Source organism: Megascapheus bottae, chromosome X, assembly GCF_031878675.1.
Source record: "Megascapheus bottae isolate mThoBot1 chromosome X, mThoBot2.hap1, whole genome shotgun sequence".
NCBI lineage: Eukaryota > Metazoa > Chordata > Mammalia > Rodentia > Geomyidae > Megascapheus > Megascapheus bottae.
Window position 1 is genome coordinate 106096789 of NC_143547.1, and position 12667 is coordinate 106109455.

The window sequence follows — 12667 nt, forward strand, 5'->3', positions numbered from 1 at the left end:
GGCGATCTGGGTTAATGCTCACCATGCTCTTACCTTCTGAGGTGCAATGGGCTACACTTGCCACCGGAGGGCGGGCTGCTTGTATACTCAGGTCCCTCGTCCCTCCATGGTGCAGTGAGCTTGTCTTCCCACCAGAGGGCTCTCTGGGTGAATGCTCACCATGCTCTTCCCCTCCGTGGTGCATTGAGCTCCTCTTGACACCAGAGGGTGCTCTGGAAGTATGCTCACCATGCTCTTCCCCTCCAAGGTGCAGTGAGATCTTCTAGCCAGCAGAGAGCGCACTGTTTGAATGATCACTGCTCTACACTCCTCTGTGGTACAGTGAGCTCCATTTCCCACCAGAGGGCGCTCTGAGTGAATGCTCACCATGCTTTTCCCCTCCGTGGTGCATTGAGCACCTCTTTCCACCAGAGGGCGCTCTGGGTGAATGCTCACCATGCTCTTCCCCTCTGGGTGCAGTGAGCTCCTCTGGCCACCAGAGGGCGCTCTGGGTGAATACTCACCATGCTCTTCCCCTCCGGGTGCAGTGAGCTTCTCCGGCCACCAGAGGGCGCTCTGAGTGAATGTTCACCATGCTCTTCCCCTCTGGGTGCAGTGAGCTCCTCTGGCCACCAGAGGGCGCTCTGGGTGAATGCTCACCATGCTTTTACCCTCCGTGGTGCATTGAGCTCCTCTTTCCACCAGAGGGCGCTCTGAGTGAATGCTCACCATGCTCTTCCCCTCCGTGGTGCATTGAGCACCTCTTTCCACCAGAGGGCGCTCTGGGTGAATGCTCACCATGCTCTTCCCCTCCGTGGTGCATTGAGCTCCTCTTTCCACCAGAGGGCGCTCTGAGTGAATGCTCACCATGCTCTTCCCCTCCGTTGTGTAGTGAGCTCCTCTTGCCACCAGAGGGCGCTCTGGTTGAATGCTTAACCCCCTCTTCCCCTCTGTGGTGCAGTGAGCTCGTCTTGCCACCAGCGCGCGCTCTGGGTTTATGCTCACCATGCTCTTCCCCTCCAAGGTGCAATGATATCGTCTAGCCAGCAGAGGGCGCGCTGGCTGAATGATCACCGCCCTATACTCCTCTGTGGTGCAGTGAGCTGCATTTCCCACCAGAGGGCGCTCTGGGTGAATGCTCACCATGCTCTTTCCCACCGTGGTGCAGTAACTTCCTCTTGCCACCAGAGGGCCCTCTGGGTGAATGCTCACCATGCTCTTCCCCTTCACGATGCAGTGAACTCCGCTACCCACCAGAGGGCACTCTGGGTTAATACTCACCATGCTCTTCCCCCCCGTGGTGCAGTGAGCTCAACTGGCCACCAGAGGGTGCTTTGGGTGTTTGCTCAACTCCCTCTTCCCCACCTTGGGGTAGTGAGCATGTCTTGCCACCAGAGGGCGATCTGGGTTAATGCTCACCATGCTCTTCCCCTCTGAGGTGCAATGGGCTACACTTGCCACCAGAGGGCGCGCTGCTTGTATACTCAGGTCCCTGTTCCCTCCATGTTGCAGTGAACTTGTCTTGCCACCAGAGGGCGCTCTGGGTGAATGCTCACCATGCTCTTCCCCTCCGTGGTGCAGTGAGCTGCTCTTGACACCAGAGCACGCTCTGGGAGTATGCTCACCATGCTCTTCCCCTCCAAGGTGCAGTGAGATCTTCTAGCCAGCAGAGGGCGATCTTTCTGAATGATCACCGCCCTACACTCCTCTGTGGTACAGTGAGCTCCATTTCCCACCAGAGGGCGCTCTGAGTGAATGCTCACCATGCTCTTCCCCTTCATGATGCAGTGAACTCCGCTACCCACCAGAGGGCCCTCTGGGTGAATGCTCACCATGCTCTTCCCCTTCATGATGCAGTGAACTCCGCTACCCACCAGAGGGCACTCTGGGTTAATGCTCACCATGCTCTTCCCCTCTGAGGTGCAATGGGCTACACTTGCCACCGGAGGGCGCGCTGCTTGTATACTCAGGTCCCTGTTCCCTCCATGTTGCAGTGAACTTCTCTTGCCACCAGAGGGCGCTCTGGGTGAATGCTCACCATGCTCTTCCCCTCCGTGGTGCAGTGAGCTGCTCTTGACACCAGAGCGCGCTCTGGGAGTATGCTCACCATGCTCTTCCCCTCCAAGGTGCAGTGAGATCTTCTAGCCAGCAGAGGGCGATCTTTCTGAATGATCACCGCCCTACACTCCTCTGTGGTACAGTGAGCTCCATTTCCCACCAGAGGGCGCTCTGAGTGAATGCTCACCATGCTCTTCCCCTCCGGGTGCAGTGAGCTCCTCTGGCCACCAGAGGGCGCTCTGAGTGAATGCTCACCATGCTCTTCCCCTCCGGGTGCAGTGAGCTCCTCTGGCCACCAGAGGGCGCTGTGGGTGAATGCTCACCATGCTTTTCCCCTCCGTGGTGCATTGAGCTCCTCTTTCCACCAGAGGGCGCTCTGAGTGAATGCTTACCATGCTCTTCCCCTCCATTGTACAGTGAGCTCCTCTTGCCACCAGAGGGCGCTCTGGTTGAATGCTTAACCCCCTCTTCCCCTCTGGTGCAGTGAGCTCGTCTTGCCACCAGAGTGCGCTCTGGGTTTATTCTCACCATGCTATTCCCCTCCAAGGTGCAATGATATCGTTTAGCCAGCAGAGGGCGAGCTGGCTGAATGATCACCGCACTATACTCCTCTGTGGTGCAGTGAGCTGCATTTCCCACCAGAGGGCCCTCTGGGTGAATGCTCACCATGCTCTTCCCCTTCATGATGCAGTGAACTCCGCTACCCACCAGAGGGCCCTCTGGGTGAATGCTCACCATGCTCTTCCCCTTCATGATGCAGTGAACTCCGCTACCCACCAGAGGGCACTCTGGGTTAATGCTCACCATGCTCTTCCCCTCTGAGGTGCAATGGGCTACACTTGCCACCGGAGGGCGCGCTGCTTGTATACTCAGGTCCCTGTTCCCTCCATGTTGCAGTGAACTTCTCTTGCCACCAGAGGGCGCTCTGGGTGAATGCTCACCATGCTCTTCCCCTCCGTGGTGCAGTGAGCTGCTCTTGACACCAGAGCGCGCTCTGGGAGTATGCTCACCATGCTCTTCCCCTCCAAGGTGCAGTGAGATCTTCTAGCCAGCAGAGGGCGATCTTTCTGAATGATCACCGCCCTACACTCCTCTGTGGTACAGTGAGCTCCATTTCCCACCAGAGGGCGCTCTGAGTGAATGCTCACCATGCTCTTCCCCTCCGGGTGCAGTGAGCTCCTCTGGCCACCAGAGGGCGCTCTGAGTGAATGCTCACCATGCTCTTCCCCTCCGGGTGCAGTGAGCTCCTCTGGCCACCAGAGGGCGCTGTGGGTGAATGCTCACCATGCTTTTCCCCTCCGTGGTGCATTGAGCTCCTCTTTCCACCAGAGGGCGCTCTGAGTGAATGCTTACCATGCTCTTCCCCTCCATTGTACAGTGAGCTCCTCTTGCCACCAGAGGGCGCTCTGGTTGAATGCTTAACCCCCTCTTCCCCTCTGGTGCAGTGAGCTCGTCTTGCCACCAGAGTGCGCTCTGGGTTTATTCTCACCATGCTATTCCCCTCCAAGGTGCAATGATATCGTTTAGCCAGCAGAGGGCGAGCTGGCTGAATGATCACCGCACTATACTCCTCTGTGGTGCAGTGAGCTGCATTTCCCACCAGAGGGCCCTCTGGGTGAATGCTCACCATGCTCTTCCCCTTCATGATGCAGTGAACTCCGCTACCCACCAGAGGGCCCTCTGGGTGAATGCTCACCATGCTCTTCCCCTTCATGATGCAGTGAACTCCGCTACCCACCAGAGGGCCCTCTGGGTGAATGCTCACCATGCTCTTCCCCTTCATGATGCAGTGAACTCCGCTACCCACCAGAGGGCACTCTGGGTTAATACTCACCATGCTCTTCCCCTCTGTGGTGCAGTGAGCTCATCTGGCCACCAGAGGGTGCTTTTGGTGTTTGCTCAACTCCCTCTTCCCCACCTTGGTGCAGTGAGCATGTCTTGCCACCAGAGGGCGATCTGGGTTAATGCTCACCATGCTCTTCCCCTCTGAGGTGCAATGAGCTACACTTGCCACCGGAGGGCGGGCTGCTTGTATACTCAGGTCCCTCTTCCCCTCCATGGTGCAGTGAGCTTGTCTTCCCACCAGAGGGCGCTCTGGGTGAATGCTCACCATGCTCTTCCCCTCCGTGGTGCATTGAGCTCCTCTTGACACCAGAGGGTGCTCTGGAAGTATGCTCACCATGCTTTTCCCCTCCAAGGTGTAGTGAGATCTTCTAGCCAGCAGAGGATGCCCTGGCTGAATGATCACCGCCCTACACTCCTCTGTGGTGCAGTGAGCTCCATTTCCCAGAAGAGAGCGCTCTGGGTGAATGGTCATCATGCTTTCCCCCTCCGTGGTGCAGTGAGCTCGTCTTGCCACCAGATGGCGCTCTGGGGAATGCTCACCATGCTCTTCCCCTCCATGGTGCAGTCAGTTCCATTTCCCACCAGAGGGCGCTCTGGGTCAATGCTCACCATGCTCTTCCCCTCCGTGATGAAGTGAGCCTATGTTGCCATCAGAGGGCGCTCTGGGTGACTACTCACCCCCCTCCTCCCCTCCATGGTGCAGTGAGCTCATCTTGCCAGCAGAGGGAGATCTGGGTGAATGCTCACCATGGTCTTCCCCTCCAAGGACCAGTGAGCTCATCTTGCCATCGGAGGGTTCTCTGGGTGAATGCTCACCATGCGCTTCCCCTGCGTTGTGCAGTCAGCTGGTCTTCCCACCAGAGGGCCATCTGGCTGAATGATCACCACCCTACAGTCCTCTGTGGTGCAGTGAGCTAAATTTCCCACCAAAGGGAGCTCTGGGTGAATGCTCACCATGCCCTTCACCTCCGGGGTGCAGTGAAATGATCGTCTCACTAGAGGGCGCTCTGGGTGAATGCTCACCATGCTCTTCCCCTCCGTGGTGCAGTGAGCTACACTTGCCACGAGAGGGCACTCTGGGATTATCCTCACCAGGGTGTTCTCCTCCTTGGTGCAGTGTGCTCCGCTTGCCACCAGAGTTGCCCTGGTGAATGATCACCGCCCTACACTCCTTGTGGTACAGTGAGCTCCATTTCCCACCAGTGGGCGCTCTGTGTGAGTGGTCATCATGCTTTTCCCCTCCGTGGTGCAGTGAGCTCCTCTTGCCACCAGATGGCGCTCTGGGTGAATGATCACCATGCTCTTCCCTTCGAAGGGGCAGTGAGATCGTCGAGCCAGCAGAGGTCAGGCTGGCTGAATGATCACCGCCCTACACTTCTCTGTGGTGCAGTGAGCTCCATTTCCCACCAGAGGGCGCTCTGGGTTTATGCTCATGCCCCTCCTCCCCTCGGTGGTGCAGTGAGCTCATTTCGCCACCAGAGGGCGCGCTGGGAGCATGCTCACCATGGTGTTCCCCTCCTTGGTGCAGTGAGCTCCGCTTGCCACCAGAGGTCGCCCTGGCTGAATGATCCCCGCCCTATACCCCTCTGTGATACAGTGAGGTAATTTTCTCACCAGAGGGCGCTCTGGATTTATGCTCACCTTGCGGTTCCCCTCCTTGGTGCAGTGAGCTGGTCTTCCCACCAGAGGGCTCTCTGGTTGAATGCTCACCATGCTCTTCCCCTCCGTGGTGCAATGAGCTGCTCTTGACACCAGAGCGCGCTCTGGGAGTATGCTCACCATGCTCTTCCCCTCCAAGGTGCAGTGAGATCTTCTAGCCAGCAGAGGGCGCACTGTTGGAATGATCACCGCCCTACACTCCTCTGTGGTACAGTGAGCTCCATTTCCCACCAGAGGGCGTTCTGAGTGAATGCTCACTATGCTCTTCCCCTCCAGGTGCAGTGAGCTCCTCTGGCCACCAGAGGGCGCTCTGGGTGAATGCTCACCATGCTTTTCCCCTCCATGGTGCATTGAGCACCTCTTTCCACCAGAGGGCGCTCTGAGTGAATGCTCACCATGCTCTTCCCCTCCGTGGTGCATTGAGCACCTCTTTCCACCAGAGGGCGCTCTGAGTGAATGCTCACCATGCTTTTCCCCTCCGTGGTGCATTGAGCACCTCTTTCCACCAGAGGGCGCTCTGCGTTGTGCAGTCAGCTGGTCTTCCCACCAGAGGGCGATCTTTCTGAATGATCACCACCCTATAGTCCTCTGTGGTGCAGTGAGCTGCATTTCCCGCCAGAGGGCACTCTGGGTGAATGCTCACCATGTCCTTCCCCTCTGCGGTGCAGTGAGCTCGTCTTGCCACCAGAGGGCGCTCTGAGTGAATGCTCACCATGATCTTCCCCTCCGTGGTTCAGTGAGCTCATCTTGCCACGAGAGGGCGCACTAGTCGAATGTTCATCATGCTCTTCCTCTCCTTGGTGAAGTGAGATTGTTTTGTCACCAGAGGGCTCTCTGAGTGAATGCTGAGCCTCCACTCCCCCTCCTTGGTGCAGTGAACTTGTCTTGCCACCAGAGGGCGCTCTGGGTGAATGCTCACCATGCTCTTCCCCTCCGTGGTGCAATGAGCTGCTCTTGACACCAGAGCGCGCTCTGGGAGTATGCTCACCATGCACTTCCCCTCCGAGGTGCAGTGAGATCTTCTAGCCAGCAGAGGGCGCACTGTTTGAATGATCACCGCCCTACACTCCTCTGTGGTACAGTGAGCTCCATTTCCCACCAGAGGGCGCTCTGAGTGAATGCTCACCATGCTCTTCCCCTCCGGGTGCAGTGAGCTCCTCTGGCCACCAGAGGGCGCTCTGAGTGAATGCTCACTATGCTCTTCCCCTCCGGGTGCAGTGAGCTCCTCTGGCCACCAGAGGGCGCTCTGGGTGAATGCTCACCATGCTTTTCCCCTCCGTGGTGCATTGAGCTCCTCTTTCCACCAGAGGGCGCTCTGAGTGAATGCTCACCATGCTCTTCCCCTCCGTTGTGCAGTGAGCTCCTCTTGCCACCAGAGGGCACTCTGGTTGAATGCTTAACCCCCTCTTCCCCTCTGTGGTGCAGTGAGCTCGTCTTGCCACCAGCGTGCGCTCTGGGTTTATGCTCACCATGCTATTCCCCTCCAAGGTGCAATGATATCGTCTAGCCAGCAGAGTGCACGCTGGCTGAATGATCACCGCACTATACTCCTCTGTGGTGCAGTGAGCTGCATCTGGGTGAATGCTCACAACCCTTTTCCCTTACATGCTGCAGTGTGCTCTGCTTCCCACAGAGGGTGCTCTGGGTGCATGCTCACAGCCTGCCCCCACCTCCCCCGCGTTGTTGCAGTGAACTCCTCTTCCCACCAGAGGGTGCTCTGGGAAAATGTTCACTGCCTTCCTCCCCTCCATGGTACACTGAGCTCCATTGGCCACCAGAGGGCGCTCTGGGTGAATGCTCACCACCTTTCACCCCTCCGTGGAGCAGGGAGCTCCCCTTCCCGTCAGAGGGTGCTCTGGGTGAATGCTCACTGCCCTCTTCCCCTCCGTGATGCAGTGAAATCCACTTGCCACCAGTGGGCACCCTGAATGATTGCTCACCGCCTTTCACCCTTCTATGTGGTGCAGTGAGCTCCGCTTGTGTCCAGAGGGCACTCTGAGTGAATGCTCACCACCCTCCGCAATTCCGTGCAGCAGTGAGCTCTGCTTGCTACCCGAGGGTGCTCTGGGTGAATGCTCCCCGCCTTTCACCCCTCCTTCGAACAGTGAGCTCCCCTTCCCACCAGGGGGCACCCTGAGCCCGTTCTCATCTCCCTCCACCCCTCTGTAATGCAGTGAGCTCCTCTTCCCACCAGAGGGCGCTCCGGGCAAATGCTCACCACCCTTTTCCCTTACGTGGTGCAGTGTGCTCTGCTTCCCACCAGAGGGCACTCTGGGTGAATGCTCACCGCCCCCCCCATGCCGTGTTGCAGTTGCAGTGAAGTCCTCTTCCCACCAGAGGGCGCTCAGGAAAATGCTCACCACCTACCTCCCCTCATGGTGCAGTGAGCTCGTCTTGCCACCAGAGGATGCTCTGGGTGAATGCTCACCATTTTTCCCCCCTCCCCATTGTGCAGTGATCTCTGCTTGCCACCAGAGGGCACTCTGGGTGAATGCTCACCGCCTTTCACCCCTCCCTGGAGCAGGGAGCTTTGCTTGCCACCAGAGGGCGCTCTGGGTGAATGCTCACCATGCTCTTCCCCTCCATGATGCAGTGAAATCGCTTGCCACCAGAGGGTGCCCTGTGTGAATGCTCACCACCCTACTCCCCTCCATGATGCAATTAGCTCTACTTGCCACCAGAGGGCACTCTGAGTGAATGCTCACCACCCTACACCCATCCATTTTGTAGGCATCTCCACTTCACACCATAGGGCGCTGTGGGTGAATGCTCAGTGCCTTCCACCTCCCATGGTGCAGTGAGCTCCTCTTGACACCAGAGGGTGCTCTGGGTGAATACTCACCCTGCTCTTCCCCTCCGTGGTGCAGTGAGCTCAGCTTGCTAGCAGCGTGCACTCTGGGTGAATGCTCACTGCCTTTCCCCCTCCCCGTTGAGCAGTGAGGTCCGCTTGCCACCAGAGGGCGCTCTGGCTGAATGATCACCGCCCTACACTCCTCTGTGGTGCAGTAAGCTCTATTTCCACCAGAGGGCGCTCTGGGTGAATGCTCACAGACTTTCACCCCTCCTTGGAGCAGTGAGCTCCCCTTCCCACCAGAGGGAGTTCTGGGTGAGTGCTCACTGCCTTCCACCCCTCTGTGTTATAGTGAGCTCAGCTTCCCACCAGATGGCATTCTGAGCAAATTTTAGCCACCATTTTCCCTTACGTGACGCAGTGTGCTCTGCTTCCCACCAGAGGGCCCCCTGGGCCTGTGCTCATCTCCCTCCACCCCTCCTTGACACAGTGAGCTCTGCTTCCCACTAGAGGGTGCTCTGGGTAAATGCTCACAGCCATAGACCAATTCGTGGTTCAGTAACCTCTGCTTACCACCAGATGGCGCTCGGGATGAATGCTCACCGCCTTCCTCCCCTCTGTGGTGCATTTTAAACAGGAGCTGCGAGCTACTAAAGAAGCTAAGATCTGAGGATCATGGTTTAAAAGCCAGCTCCAGGCAGCAACGGCCAGGGCTGATCTCTGATTAAATTAACCACCAGAAAACCAGAAATGGAGAAGTGGCTCAAAGTGGTAGAATGTTTGAGCAGAATACCTTATGGAGAGCACCCAGGCCCAGAGTTCAAGCCTCAGGACTGACAAAAAATAAAAATAAAAAGGGAGCTGTTGTGACTTGTACTGGTTGTTACTAATTTTTTCTTTGCCAGTCCTGGGCCTTGAACTCAGGGCTTGAGCACTGTTCTTGACCTTTCCCCAAGGCTAGTGCTCTACAACTTGAGCCACAGCACCACTCCCGGCTTTTCTATGTATGTGGTATTAAGGAATTTAACCTGGGTCTTCATGCATGCTAGGCAAGCACTCTATCGCTAGGCCAAACTCCCAGCCCCCAATCTATGTTTTTCATATAACTAATATGAAAGCTACTGGCATTATTATAGCTTAGTATTTTGTAAAATAGTAAAGTTGTCTGAGGATCTGCTTAGTAATTTTGAGGTAATCGGTTCTCATATTTTAATCAATGACTTAAAAAAAACATGCATTACCACTTTTCAGTATCAACTCAGAATTTTTGATACCTCATTTTCAATATAGCTATTGAGAAGATCTTGGGCCAGTTGTCTGTACAGGCTACTCTGGATCGGTAAATCAATATTCTTCACTTTTCCTTTTTTAATGGTTTGATTTATTCAGTCTTTCTTGTCTGAGGAAGTTGACTACAAAATAAAGTTAAAGTAAGTATAAATTCCTAAAACTAGTTTAAGAATGATTTTAGAAGTAAAATAGGGCAGTCTAGTTTTTAAAAGTGCAGTACCAGTTTTCCATATTTTATGTTAAAATTTGACTTTAGTATTGATACTATTTTGTATTCTGTATATAATTAAATCATTTCTACTAAAAATAATGAATTGGGGTTGGGAGTTCAGCCTAGTGGTAAAGGGCTGGATTAGCATGCATCTAGACCAAGGTTCCATTCCATTCCTCAAGATCACATACACAGAAAAAAAAAAGTGAGCTGGGCATGGTGGCTCATGCCTATAATCCTAGCTACTCAGGAAGCTGAAATCTGAGGATCGTTCATTCCCCAACCCAAGGAATAAAGACCATGAGACTCTTATCTCCAATCAAGCACTAGAAAACTGGAAGTGGTGCTATGGGCTCAAGGGGTAGGGTGGTAGCCTTGAGCTGAAGAGCTCAGGGACAACACCCAGGTCCAGAGTTCAAGGCCCCGTGACCAACCAAAAAAAAAAAAAAGAAAGCCAGAAGTAGTGTTGAGATGTAGATTTGGTTTGTGATTACACACAGGATATTCACCAATGGGGGTAAGTCTTTCATTTTCCTACTTTAACTCTTCCTTTTGACACCAAATTCCACTAGTAGCATGGAAGACGAAGTTTTTTTTTTGGGGGGGGGGGCTTGAACTGTCCTTGGGCTTTCTCAAAGCTACACCTCTATCACTTGATACACAGAACCACTTCTGACTTTTTCTGTGTGTGAGGTACTGAGGAATAGAATCCAGGGCTTCATGCACACTAGGGAAATACTCTAACACTAGGCCAAACTCCCTGCCACTTTGATAAAGTTTTTTTTTCATATATTACTCTTTAGACTTTCGTTTTATAATATGTTCTTTGATAAAGTTTTTATAAGTATGCATATAAACCATCTTGGACTGGAACTTATGAGTAGATTTATGATTACTGGTCAAATTTAGTGTTGTAGTTATTTCATGATTGTTGGATAGTGGTCATAGATGATTGATAGATAGATAGATAGATAGATAGATAGATTTTTTTGCCAGTCCTGGGCTTGAGCTCAGGGCCTGATCACTGTCCTTGGACTTTCTCAAGGCTAGAGCTCTACCACTTGAGCCTCAGCACCACTTCTGGCTTTTTTCTATGTATGTGGTACCAAGGAATCGAACCTGGGTCTTTGTGCATGCTAGGTAAGCATTCTACCACTAGGCCAAACTCCCTGCTCCGGATAGTGGTTATATTTTAAAAGTTTAAAGCTTTATGTAAATCTAAATCTTCAAATTAGTTGGTATGAAATTGATTATGAGTTACACTTACGTACTTACACGTACTTTTTGTTGTTGTTGCTTTGTTTTTTATTTTTGTGGTTCATGGGGCTTGAACTGGCCTGGGCATCCTACCCCTGGGTCCTGGGTGTTGTCCCTGACCTCTTCAGCTCAAGGCTACTGCCCTACCCTTGACCAAGCCCCCTTTTCCTGTTTTTCTTCAGGTTAATTGGAGATAAGAGTCTCAGGTCCTTTTGTGCGTGGGCTGGCTTTGAACCTTATCCTCAGATCTCAGCCTCCTGAGTAGTTAGGATTACAGGCATGAGCCACTGTGCCGACATATATTTTTCATTCTTAATATTATGTATTGTGTTTCTTCTTTTGGTTCTTTTTCCTTTTATTTGCCAGTCCTGTGGCTTGAACTCAGGGCTTGAGCACTGTCCTTGGACTTTATTTTGCTTAAGGCTAGTGCTCTGCCACTTCAGCCACAGTACCACTTCTGGCTTTTTCTATGTATATAGTACCAGGAATTGAACCCAGGTCTTCATGCATGCCAGGCAAGCACTCTATCTACCACTAGGCCAAACTCCCAGCCCTTCTTCTTTTGGTTCTTATCACTACCAGTTTGCTGAAAGAGCTTTTGAGGTTTTAATTTTATATCTTTTGTTGATTCATTTGTTCTTCTATATTTTTACTGCTTTTTTTCTATTGTTCAGCATTAAAGACCTAGCTCATTGATGTTCAGTCTTTCATTTCCTAATTCATACATTTTGGTGCCATAAATTGTGTGTTGGTTCTTTTTCAAACAGATGTGTAATGTGGAAAAGGACTGGTTGAACATCTGAAGAAATATTTTTTTCCTAAGACATTAGCAATCTGGTATTTATTTCGTCCTACCTGTCTCATAGGTTCATTTTTAACTGGAGGAAAAAAACTACACCATCCCTTATTTCAGCTGTAAGATATGGGCAAGTACTTCCTAGAAATACTTTAAAGTCATCATTACAGAAAAAAAATCCTTAAATTTTAAGTAATAAGTGAGCCAAGAAACAGCTTTTGAGTATTAATCACACGTTGCAAGAATCTTCTGTAAAGTACCTTTAATGTGTTTGCATCTGCTACAAGCATAAGGACATGTGGATTTTGGCACTGTAAATTGGGTAGCATTACACACCTAAACACACCAACTTATTCCTACAAGTATTTATCCATGTGTATATTAAAACAAAAAAATAGGGGGGGGGTCTGGGGGCTGGGAGTTTGGCTTAGAGGTAGAATGTTTGGCTAGCATGCACAAAGACCCAGGTTTGTTCCCTTGGTACCACATACACAGAAAAAGCCGGACGTGAAGCTGTGGCTTAAGTGGTAGAGCTCTAGCCTTGAGAAAGCCCAAGGACAGTGCTCAGGCCCTGAGTTTCAGCTTCAGGTCGGGCCAAAAGAAAAAAAAGAGGCCTGGAGTATGGCCTAGAGGTAGAGTGCTTGCCTAGCCCTAGCATGCATGAAGCCGTGGGCTTGATTCCTCAGTTTCACATACACAGAAAAGGCCAGAAGTGGTGCTGTGGCTCAAGTGGAAGAGCACTAGCCTTGAGCAAAAGTGACCAAGGACAGTGCCCAGGCTC